Raw genomic sequence first — 12,284 nt, forward strand, 5'->3', positions numbered from 1 at the left:
AATCTTTGTAGCGAAATACTAATTTCCCTACAAAGTTTATATGTTATATTTATATATTAAATTCTATACAGAAACTAATAGAGCAAGCGGTGCTCTTTTCAGCAAAAGATAGCTAGCTAAAATATATTGAAATAGACTGCCAATCGGAAATTGAAAAGTATATATACATATATTCACGTATTCTCGATAACAAAATTATTTCAATTAGCCATATATCTGTTCATACCACAGCACTGAAACATAATCGCATTTTGATGGAGGAAATGTTCATTTTGGGGATTTTTAAAAATGCCTTAAATACATGTTATCATTTTACAGTATGAGAAATAATAAGATAAACACCTTTGTGAAAGATTCTAGGATACACCAAAAAGGGACACACCACAATTGTTTTAGACAGCTCCATTTGACCTTGACCATTTGTGTTTGAAAACAAACTGTCAATGAAGCTTATTAAGCAGTACCAAAATTAGACAAAATAGTAATTTCTTAGCATCAAAAAGTATGGTTAACTTATTGGACTGGTACTGGGCAGATCTAGGTTCAAGCCCATGCTGAGCCATGCAAGCCCACTGGGTGACTGTTAGGCAAACCTACCACACAGGGTTGCAATGTGAGGAAAAACTGGGGGAGGTATTGTTTATGTGTGCTGCCTTGCATTCCTGAATGAAAGGTAGGATGTAAATTCAACAAATAAGTAGCTAAAATATATCTCAGGCTGTTGTGAAGCCAGCCTGCATTCATAGGACTCAAGATTGTCAGCTGCATGCCAGGCAGACTGCAAACTTTCTGAAATGAGTCATAGCCGGGACCACATACACAGGGAGATTAACCCCCAAACTCCATCCTTTCTGCTACAAATGAAGTTTTTGTCTTTTAAAAACTGAGGCAGAAGTTGCTGAAGGAGGCTGGAAACAAGTGTGATTTAATATCTCCCATCAACTGCAGATTTAAATTTAAGTTGGAATTTGCAGGAAGAAGGGTTTCCCAGGTAACCAACTAGAGTATAGGTAAATCTTTTTCAAGAGTTGTCTATTCAATAGGGGATTATTCATTTATTTATTAAATTTCTAAGCCACCCTACTTCAAATGACTCTGGGTGGCTTCACAGAGTTAGAAACAATAGTAGTGTACAACAAAACAACACCCATAAAATAGCAACTGTTAAGGGAACATCTCTCCAAATCTTTAACAGCCCATAGGACCTGTCCATCCATCCATCTCAACCCAAGGCCTGAGAGAAAAGCCAAGTTTTTAAAAAAAATGCTTAAAGATGGGCAAGGTGGGACCCATGCGAATCTCAAAGGGCAGGTGCAGTGATAGAAAAGTCCCACTTCCTGGATCCCACCAGGTGCATTCTTAATTGATAGGACATGAAGCAAACTAATCCTGTGTGTTGGAACACGCAGGATGGACAGACATTAAAGGAGACAGGTGGTCCTTCAGGTAGCTAGGTCCTATGCCATGTAGAGCTGGATAGGTAATAACCAGCACCTTGAATTGTACCCACAAGCCAACTAGTAACCAGTGCAGCTCACAAATCAGGGGTGTTATGTGGGCACAGCGAGGCTTATCTATCATAGCTAGTGCCACCACATTCTGGACCAGCTGTAGCTTCTAAGTGATTTTCAGTGGCAACCCCACGTAGAGTTCATTGCAATAGTCCAACCTCAAAGTGACTAAGACATGACATTCAAGTAGGGCCTCTTGATCCAGGAACAGGAAAGCCTGCAAAGAATTTTTTGGGTGTGTGCTATTTAAGTCGTATTTATTGTCTCTGGTGTTTATCTTCTCTGTGCAAGCTTGGTCTGTGTGCTTTACATAATAGACAAACAACATCTTGTAGTCTACTTGGAGCCCTCTATTCTCCTTTATGCTTTTCTAATGGAGATCCTTTCTAATTGATGTCTATGGTTAGACATTTTAATATACCTTTATTTTTATCTCATTTACCACTAAATATTTGCGTGACAATAATTGAAATTGTAATTATTTTCTACATTCTTTATTTTTTTAAAAATAAGTTTTATTCTATTTATCTGTTGTAACTTTGGTCTATCTCCCCACAAAATAGAGGGAGAATAGACTGATTCTACCAGGCATATGCCTCAATGTTGTAAGTAGAGCTATGAAGTGTATTTTCCCCCTCATTTTTCCAGAAAAGTAACACAGGCTACGGGAGCCCTCTCTCTTTCCCATCTTGGAGCTAGGAGAACACCAGGTAAGGCACTACCCTGAAAGAAAAGTGGTGGCAGCAATAATCACTGAACTGTTACATCAAGACAGGAGACTGAGCTAGGAGGCATAGACCCAAAATTTTCTAGGAGACAAGATTGGATATCTCCAACCTTTCACTTTACAATCTCAGCCTTGTCACTAGGCAGTGGTAGGAGTGGGATAAGTGAACACTAGAAGCAGCACAGGGTCCAAAATATATATTTCCCTTCTAAAGTTTTTTTTTTTTTAATGTATATTGCTGACAGTCATGCAGGAGTCTAACCTGGGACAGTTTACAATTTATTTTGTTACCATCCATAACCTGGGATAGGTAGTTAAGCATTTGTTCTCCCTTTTTTCTTAGAATCATAGGGTCAAAAGGTCCTTGGAGGTCTTCTGGTCCAACCCCCTGCCCACAGCAGGAATTCCTATACCATCCCAGGTAAATGGATGTCCTTTTTCTTAAATTCTTTTTAGTAGAACCATAACATGACTTGCATACACAAAAGCATACTGATTGCATACTTATTTTTATACAGTATTTAGCTTCCAGGTATAATGGAATAGCTAGGTGAACATTGGGGGTGGAGCTCTCCTGCATGATATTAAGATGTCGGAAGACATCTTTGTGTCATGTCAAATTTCAAGACTATCATACTGGAAACCAGGGCAACCAACCTAATTTCCCCAATGGAAAGCATTGACTTGCTCGAGCTCAAGTAATTAGAAACTGAAGTTGCTATGCAGGGAGGTAGCTCCTATTCTTGGCAGCAATGGATTGCTCAGAGACCCCTTGGAAACCAGGCACATATCTACAGGAGATACAGCTGGAATACAGAAACCATATCCAGGTCCAAGCTCCAAGCAAAGCTGAGATGAAAAGGGCAAGAAACTTTGGAAACAGACCTGACCATCTAGATTCTCTACAGTAGTCAGGAGACCCCAGAAGTAGATCCACTCAAGGGAAGAGAATCTGTAGAGATCTCAAGATCAGTTCTCAGAAGCAACACAGAGAAATTCTGGAAACAGCAAGAGAGCCAGAGGCTGTCCGACCTGGGTAAGGTTAGGACACAGTGTTCTATAGCTCAGCAAAGTTCAGAATTCCATACAGGTAGTCCTCGCTTATCAACCACTCATTCAGCAACTGTTCAAAGTTGCAATGGTGCTCAATGAGTGGTATGTATGTATGTATGTATGTATGTATGTATGTATGTATTTATTTATTTGTTGGATTTCTCCCCCGCCCATCTCCCCCACAATAGGGGACTCTGGGCGACTTACAAAAAACATTAAAAACTATAAATATATCTAAAACACAAATACATCCAGCATTAAAACAATACTAAAAAAGCATCCAGCATTAAAACAATACTAAAAAAGGAAAATCCAAGAAGATGGAAAATCAGGCTGTGGACAGCTGGCCACTATGGGGCTAGCCATCCCCCTGCTTGAAGTATTCCCTCCCCACCCCACACCATCCAGCACCAAAGATGACAAAGTCCCGGATACAGGGGAGCCATTAACCCACAGCCACTCCGTCTTACCAGGGTTCAGCCAAAGCCTGTGGTTCCCCATCCAGACCCTTACAGCCTCCAGGCACCGAGAAAGGGCAGTCACGGCATCACTTACTTCACCTGGGATGGAGATGTATAATTGTGTATCATCAGCGTACTGATGATACCTCATCCCATGGTGGCGGATGATCTCACCCAGCGGTTTCATCTAGATGTTGAAAAGGAGCAGGGAGAGAACCGAACCCTGCAGCACCCCACAAAGGAGGGGCCGAGGATGGGACCTCTCACTCCCTATCAACACCGATTGGGATCAGCCCTGAAGAAAGAAGGTGAACCAGCACAAGACTGTGCCACCCACCACCAAGTCCCTGAGCTGTCCCAATAGGATACCATGGTTGACAGTATCGAAAGCCACTGAGAGATCAAGGAGACCAAGGATGGTCGCACTTCCACCATCCCGCTCCCGCCAGAGATCATCCATAAGTGCGACCAATGCCATTTCCGTTCCATAACCAGGCCTGAAACCTGACTGGAAAGGGTCCAGATAATCCGTTTCCTCCAGAATCCTTTGGAGCTGTGAAGCCACCACCTTCTCAACCACCAAAAAGGGGAGGTGGGAGACTGGACGAAAGTTGTCCAGTATGGTAGGATCCAGGGAGGGTTTCTTGAAGGTGGCCGGAAACACTCCCTCCTGCAAGGATGTAGTAACCATCGCCCGGATCCAACCACGTCACCTCCCAAGCTGCTTTCACCAGCCAGGAGGGGCATGGGTCAAGATGGCAAGTGGTGGCCTTCACAGTTCCTAGGACCCTGTCCACTTCCTCAGGAGCTACAGGATCAAACTTGTCCCAGATAACTGGGTAAGAATGGTCCCCTGGTATCTCCCCAGACCCTGCCCCACGCTCGGAGTCTAACTTGGAATGAATCCGAGCGACTCTGTCCTGCAGATGCTCTGAAAATTCCTCCGCACAGCCCTGCAAATGAACCCCCACATCCCCCTTGCCAAGGAGGGACCTAGTGATCCTAAACAGGGCCGCCAGACAGCATTCTGCGGACACAATAAGGGCGGAGAAGTATTGATGCTTCACCACCCTTATTGCCACAGTGTAGGCCTTAACAGTGGCTCTAACCTGTGTTCGGTCGGATTCGGTCTTTGTTTTCCTCCAGCGGCGCTCTAGATGTCTCTTGACCCTCTTCAGCACCCTCAACTCCTCCATAAACCACCGGGAGTGTTGGGGCTGATGCGGCAAGAGAGGTCGCATAGGCGTGATCCTGTCCAAGGCCCCAGCCACCTTCCTATTCCAAGCAGCAGCCAAGGCCTCCGCTGGACTGTGCAGCAGGTCCACAGGAATACCCCCCAGCTCCCTCTGAAACCCTGACGGGTCCATCAGGTGCCGGGGGCGGACCAATCGCATGGGTCCTGCCTCCCTGCGGAGGGGGGTGGTATAGGAGAAACTCAGGGTCACCAGGATGTGATCTGACCATGACAATGGGGAAAGCTGTAAATCTCCCCTCAGATCACTTTGCCATTGCTCCGACAAGAAAACGAAATCTGGCATGTGACCACTGTCTCAGGTTGGGTCCCGCACCATTTGCAACAGGTCCATGGCTGCCATGGTAGCCATGAACTCCCGAGCCGCGTCTGAGGACCGCCCCAGGGACGGCAGGTTGAAATCCCCCAGAACCATAAGCCTGGGGAACTCCACCGCCAGCCCGGCGATGGCCTCCAGCAGCTCAGGCAGGGAGGCTGCCATGCAGCAGGGAGGCTGGTACAATAGCAGAACTCCCAACTGTTACTTACCACTGGTCCTCGAAGTTCTGGCTGTCGCAGCAATCCCATCATCATGTGATTGCGATTTGGGTGCTTGGCAACCAGTTTGCACTTATGATGGTTGCAGTGCCCCACATAATTGCCATTTGTCACCTTTCCTGTCAGCTTCCCACAAGCAAAATCAATGGGGAAGCCAGCAGGGAAGGTTGCAAATCATTCCAGTAAGTCCTTCTGGCCTCCCTGAGCTCGTGCAGTGCCCCGCTTCCCCAACTTCCCTGTGTTCATGCGGCACTCTACTTCCCCTGGCCTCCCTGTGCTCACATAGTGCCCTGGTTCCCCCGGCCTCCCTGCACTCCCGTCAAGCTGCGCCCTGCTTCTCCTGGCTTCCCTTCACTTATGCCAAGCTGTGCCCTGCTTTCTCCAGCCTCCTTTCACTTGCACACAGCCTGAACTGGGCCTCCCAGGGCCTCCCCCATGGCAGCTCTGCACTCTTTACCTGGGACTCTCACTGCTTCCTGGTTAAAGACCTGTGTGTCTTGGGGTTACCACAGCAACCGGGACTGCCAGGATTGTCATCACTAAGTGATGCAGTCATGTAATGTCACACTTTATGACCACATTGCTAAGCGATGGCAATCCCAGTCCCGATTGCTGTTGTAACCTGAGGGCTATCTGTATGCATAAAGAGAACAGGACTGTTTGGAAGGAATATCTCCCACAAGGACACAGAAGCAACTAGCTGTGCCCAGCAAATTTCAGAGGCATTTTGTAATGGACACATAGGAACGGGTGGAAAGAAAAAGAGGGTTACACTTTTTTACTGGTCTGTTGAAGCCAGGCTCTTAATAATTTAAGGCTATGAGCTTAGGTTAAACTCTTAATAGTTCAAAAGAGATCATTCTTGTCTAACTATCAAATATACTACTTAATTCTTAAGTAGTAGTAGGCTGGTCAGCTGATGGGGAATTTCTAGATGACAAAAAAACTGATACCTCATTTTAAATCAAATTGTATTTAAACGTTAATAAAAATATTACTTCATTTACATTACATACGATGCTAGGCGACAGAATAAACTGTGACAATATTGCAATTAGATCTATGAGAGAAAGGAAGTAACAATTGCTGCTGTGGGCACTGATGTTAGAAATAATCCCTCCCTCAAGTTTCCTGTAGAACTGATAATTTGCCTGAATCTACTGCAGAGAAGCAGAACAGCTCTAACAAAATAAAATAAATCCAGAATCAAGCAGGAACTGGTCTAGGAGAGCAGGGCATTCTGTACAAAGAAGTACAGGTGTTTTTGCCTATATCTCCAAGATGGGAGTCCCATTCCATGTAAGGAACACCCTCTGTCTTTTTGAGAACTAATACCAATTTGGCAGCAAGGTAAACTGCAGCCCAAAGCCAGATGTACTAAAATGATGCGGAAACAAATACATAAATATTGCTCCTTGATCCTCAATTGTCACTAGATTCCCAGGTGGCAGCTGTGGCAAGGAGTGTGTTTGCTCAATTATACCTGGTGTGCCAGCTGTGACTGTTCCTGAGCTACTTGAAATGTTTCTGGAAGCTGTAATTAGTGCAAAAACAGCAGACAGGCAGCTACTTGATGTATGTACTGAGGTCACATGTTCCCCAAACTGAAAGATCTACACTGGTTGCTAATGCTTGGTGTGATGCTTAAGGCCTGACCATTTGAGGGTCTGCTATTCCTGTTAAAAATCTCTCTCTCACACAAAAGGCCTGCAGTCTCTGAACTGGGCAGATTGGAGAGAATATTCTGTTGCATTGGTCCCAGTCTTCTTGGGAGTGGTGTTTTTGCCCCCTCTGTCTCCAGCAGATTAATTAAGAGACATATATTTGATTAGGCCTTAAGGATTAGCTTTTTTTACTATCTGCATGTAATTACTTTATGCTTATTTGTTATATGTTTGGTTTCTGCCATAAGCCTGCTTGTGTTCAGAGAGGCAGGATATAAACCGAGTGAGCAAATATATAAATAAATACAAATAGCAAATGATTTACAAAAAAATGGGTTCTGTTCTGTGGAACAAACATATCGAACAGTACTTAATTTATCAAGGTTATTTCTTTACACAAATCTAAATCAGTGAAGTGTTACTGTTATGTACTGACATAAAACTAAAAAGTGTTCATAACAGTAATCACTTTGTAAATTAATAATATTAATTTATTTTATTTTACTGTTGTTTCGATCTTAATATAAAATTAAGGGTACAATTGTATTGCTACTGGAGAATAACTATTTTTCCAAGAATAATATTTGAATAATCATAGCAACCCTAGAAAATAATAAGATAAGATAAAGAACAGGCTGGTTCCTTTTTTCCCCTCTTCATTCTGTATGACGTGCTGTTGATCAAAAAGTCTTTTGTAAATATGCAGCGTGTACTCTTCCAAATAACAAAAAAGTTCTGCTTATTAAAACAGACTAAAAGAGAATTGGAGAATGCGGGCATCGATCCCGCTACCTCTCGCATGCTAAGCGAGCGCTCTACCATTTGAGCTAATTCCCCTCCCCCAGCTCTTGTCCAGAAGCTTCTGTATAGAAAGCCTTGTCAGAAAGACCAGGCAACTATCTCACACATTTCTGCTGATTCACACTGTTGATTCAGTGGCAAAATTACCAAGCAACAGTCTATAATGAAAACAAGCCCTTTGAACTCTTTCTGTATAGTCTGTTAAACTAATTGGGAGTTGGAAGTTTGTGCTTGTGAGAAAACAATAGCAAATACTAAATACTTGTTTTTGTAATGTTCTTTCTATGTTTAGTTAGCCAGTCCTATGTCCTAAGATTGCAGCCATTACCTAGGCACTTATGTGAAGAAAAGAATGAATACTTCTGCTATATTTGTTTTCCATTCATCCTATGTAAAAGCAAAGCTTTATAATTAAAATCGCCATGATGTTAAAAAAAACCCTAAAAAAGAAACCATTTCCTGGAGAATGTGGGCATTGATCCGACTACCTTTTGCATACTAAACAAGCACTCTACCATTTGAGCTAATTCCCCACATATTTGTTTTGTATAGTATAGTATTCTCAGAAAAGTTTTTTTTAAATATTCATCCCAGAATTCCAGTGTATGATTCTACCATATATTCCCTTTATTAAAAGGAAAAGCATATATTGGAGAATATGGAAATATATGTGACTTACTTTGAATATATCCCCCTGCACATTCTTTCTGTTAAAATGAAAACCATACCCTGGAGAATGCGGGCATCGATCCCGCTACCTCTCGCATGCTAAGCGAGCGCTCTACCATTTGAGCTAATTCCCCTCCTGACAGTCCATACTTAACCTCTGATGAGTCATCACAGGAAATGAATGGATCAGAATACAACAATGTATTCTTCACCTCCCCAAATATAGCATTCATATTTGGTTCCTTTGGAAGAAACTTAAAGCAATATAAAGGGGGCCAAAATATACTTCTTCGAAGCCAGATTCCCCCAGTCAGCTAATTCCAGCTGAAACTGTGATATGCCAACTGTTCTCATTCTCTCTTCCCATTCTGAATGATCAAATCTGTTTCTCTCCCTCAGATACATTCCAACATTCCTCCTCCCTTAAGTGTCATCTCTTCGAAGAAGCTTTGATGGGATATCTCATTCAAAAGCACAGTGGTTCACAACACTCACTGGCATAGTAATAATCCATCCTGGATTATTAACTAGCAATTTGCCTAACAAAGGAACTGTTAACTAGTAGCTATATGAGGAAAATGTAATGTAAAGAAAACAGTATCTTGGAGAATGCGGGCATCGATCCCGCTACCTCTCGCATGCTAAGCGAGCGCTCTACCATTTGAGCTAATTCCCCTTCTTACATACACCTTTCAGTGTTCCATTTAAGAGTAAACAAAGACCAAGGGTTTCATGCTATATATATTAACCAGTATGATTAATACAGATTGGGTATTCTGCTTCAGCTGACTTCTTAATTAAAAGTGAAAAATGCAATTAAGTGTTTTACAGCTTGTCTTAAATCTATTCCTCTTCATATGTTAAATAACATTTCACATTATATACTTAAAAACCAATATACTAAATCCTCAATTTAATAGACAAGGGAAAGGAGGTCTGTTAAAGGTGAATGTTCACTAAATCCAAATATGATTTTTTGAGGCCTGAAACACACTCATATATGAGATTACTGAAAAAAATTAAAAGATACTCTACTGTAGTAACAACAGCACTAAATGCTCAGAGAGCCTTATCGATGGTGATGAAGAGAGGCATGTGTCATTTGCCAAGGGCAATGCTATTTTGAAGACTGATCAGTCTGAAGAAAGCATTCAATTTTAATTGAATCTTGGAAATACACTGCTTCATTATGATTAATTCCTACAAGCATGGAACTGCGAGTAGTAAGGCTGGATCTCAGAATCAAGTGAGGAGTTAATAAAAGCTACCACTCCTCAAGGTAATATCAAAATACCTATAGTCTGATATGGCAGTTTTTCCTCCTCATCCTAGTTGCTCCTATGATCTTCCTTCTCACCAGCCATAGCTGTCTCACTATGTCAATATCTGATATCTAGGATTACTTTTGCAGTCATCTCTCCTAGTGGTGATACAGACATGAGTTACTCTTGCCAGGTCCTCTCTTTCCAGGCGAGTGCAACTGGTACACTTGGCCACAACCTCTACCAGCCAATAAAGCAGTACAATAGCAAGAGATATAACACAAAATGGAAAAGGGATAGTGTGAGGAAACCATTGCCCTGGTACATAGTATCAAATATTAGTTCTTGTAAGAACTGTTAAAACTTAAGCAGAAATTAAGATTACTTATCTTTTAAAGCAGTTCTTTATACTGCTTTTAATGTTTTTAAAAATACTGTTTTTAGTTTTTGTTTTATTTATTTTTGTTGTGTAATATAGTGATGATTTTAGCATAAATGTGATGTGTAAATATGAATAAAAGGAGTAATTAATATTCTCAATCTAAAATAGACTGCCTCAATAGCATTGCTTGTATTTAGTTGGTTTTATAGTATTTTGAAAGAGAAAGAAAAGGATAACTATGTATGAAATTAGTTTTTACCTTTAATAACCATAGGAACAAGCTATTTTGGTGAGTCTTCCTTTGTAGCATGATTAATCACATCTGCCTAAATATTATCTTCCTTATAATATTAAATATTATAATTTTAGCTTCTTTTTCATCCAATTATCCTAAAAAAAAGCAGACATGGTTAAAAATAAATAAAAACAGAATAAGTTTCATGTTGCAGTTTCAAAATTTGTTTTGGGTCCGAACAGACAGGACACTATGGCTATACAAATATTCTATACACCAGGAGAATCACAACTTATTGAACTGAATAGGATTAATTTTGTGCACGATTGCATGTATAACCTAAACTGTAAAAACTGGTCTACAGTCTTAAACTTATACTTCAGTGGAATTTCAGCTAGTGATTACTGGCCAGTGAAGAAGCATATGCCTCAGCAAAGCGAAATGGCCCACCAAGCACTAAGCATTATATGCTGTGAAGTGAATTAACTCAGATGGTAAAATGTTTGCTTAATACATGAGAAGTAGTTTATCAATGCACTCTATATAGCAGATTTCTCCTGTATATTCCACTGGCTGGGCATTCTTGTAGTCTAGGACATCTGGAGGGTACTATGTTGGAGAAGGCTGCTCACTGGGTTGAGACAGATTCATCCAGAGTTCTCCACTTTTTCCACTGTAGTTATTCTCCTGCATGTTTAATGTGCCCATCTGCATATATAGTACAACACTGAGAGAAGCTGTATTAATTGTCCCCACTAGTTTCCTAGTGTATAGAACAAACAGAAGTTTTTATGAACAGACTATTCAGAAGTTTTTGTAACTTGGTTGTATACATTTACTTTTAAGGTGCAGAATATAAATAAGTTCTTAAATTTTTATGTTGCGTGATATTAAAAATTTTGTATGTATCTTACCATGCAGATCAATGGAGCTGCATCTCAAATGATGGAGAGTTTGAACATGACAGGTGAATAGTTCTTCAAACATATGGTTTTCTTTGTATAAGTGTTTTTGTAATAAAACATTTTGGGATTACCTTTTGACTTTAAAAACCAGCTACGCTGCTCCAAAAGGCACTACAGTAAATTTGAGTATTTTGTAATAGTATTTTCATGTAATGCAAATATATAAATTTGGCACATGCCTGGTATGATTCATTACTGTCCTGCATGGTGTACAATTGTATCATCCTAACCTGTTTGTAGTAATTGCTGTGTACCACAAGAGAATGCAGGATAGTATCTTGGTTTGAGTTCAATTCAAAAAGTGCTTGGTGGGCTTTTTGGGCCTCACAGTTGCTCTGCATGAACCAAGAATACATCTAGCACGCAAAGAAAGTTTTTCACACTGCAGGGAAGAAAGATTATAAGTAAATAGTTTGCCTTTTGAAAAGCTTGCCCATCAGTGAGTGGACTGGGAATGTAATCTGAAAGTTAAATTTTGGTTATGATTATAGTTTCCAGTTAAAACTGAGTACATGTCTAAATTGCTTACCCTTAAAAGCAGGAGCGCTTAATTTAAACTTGATTGTACAAGTTACTTACATTAAGTGACTGTGGCCAGAAATATACTATCTAAAACCCCAGAGTCACTGGCATTCATCAAAAGGTTTGGATGGGGCACTCAAAGATCTCCTAAAGGCGTTATTAAATGTTTAATGACTGAGGAATAATAATAATAATTAACTATAATATTAACTATATTGAGTTTTAATTCAATGTAAATTAAAT

The 12,284-nt window shown here is 40.9% G+C and overlaps 3 non-coding genes across 3 annotated transcripts; all 3 read right to left on the minus strand.

Annotated features, from left to right (window-relative positions):
- Positions 1 to 7,969: 7,969 nt before the first annotated feature.
- On the minus strand, positions 7,970 to 8,042 carry TRNAA-AGC (transfer RNA alanine (anticodon AGC)). The gene has a single exon. It is a non-coding gene; the product is annotated as a tRNA-Ala (tRNA).
- Positions 8,043 to 8,736: 694 nt separating this feature from the next.
- On the minus strand, positions 8,737 to 8,809 carry TRNAA-AGC (transfer RNA alanine (anticodon AGC)). Its single transcript has one exon. It is a non-coding gene; the product is annotated as a tRNA-Ala (tRNA).
- A 469-nt stretch (positions 8,810 to 9,278) lies between these two features.
- TRNAA-AGC (transfer RNA alanine (anticodon AGC)) lies at positions 9,279 to 9,351 on the minus strand. The gene has a single exon. It is a non-coding gene; the product is annotated as a tRNA-Ala (tRNA).
- Positions 9,352 to 12,284: the final 2,933 nt, after the last annotated feature.

The sequence above is a fragment of the Python bivittatus genome, unplaced genomic scaffold (genome assembly GCF_059951505.1).
Source record: "Python bivittatus isolate LINGU-HERP-01145 unplaced genomic scaffold, Pbiv_v1 ctg000840_np1212, whole genome shotgun sequence".
Taxonomy (NCBI): Eukaryota; Metazoa; Chordata; class Lepidosauria; order Squamata; family Pythonidae; genus Python; species Python bivittatus.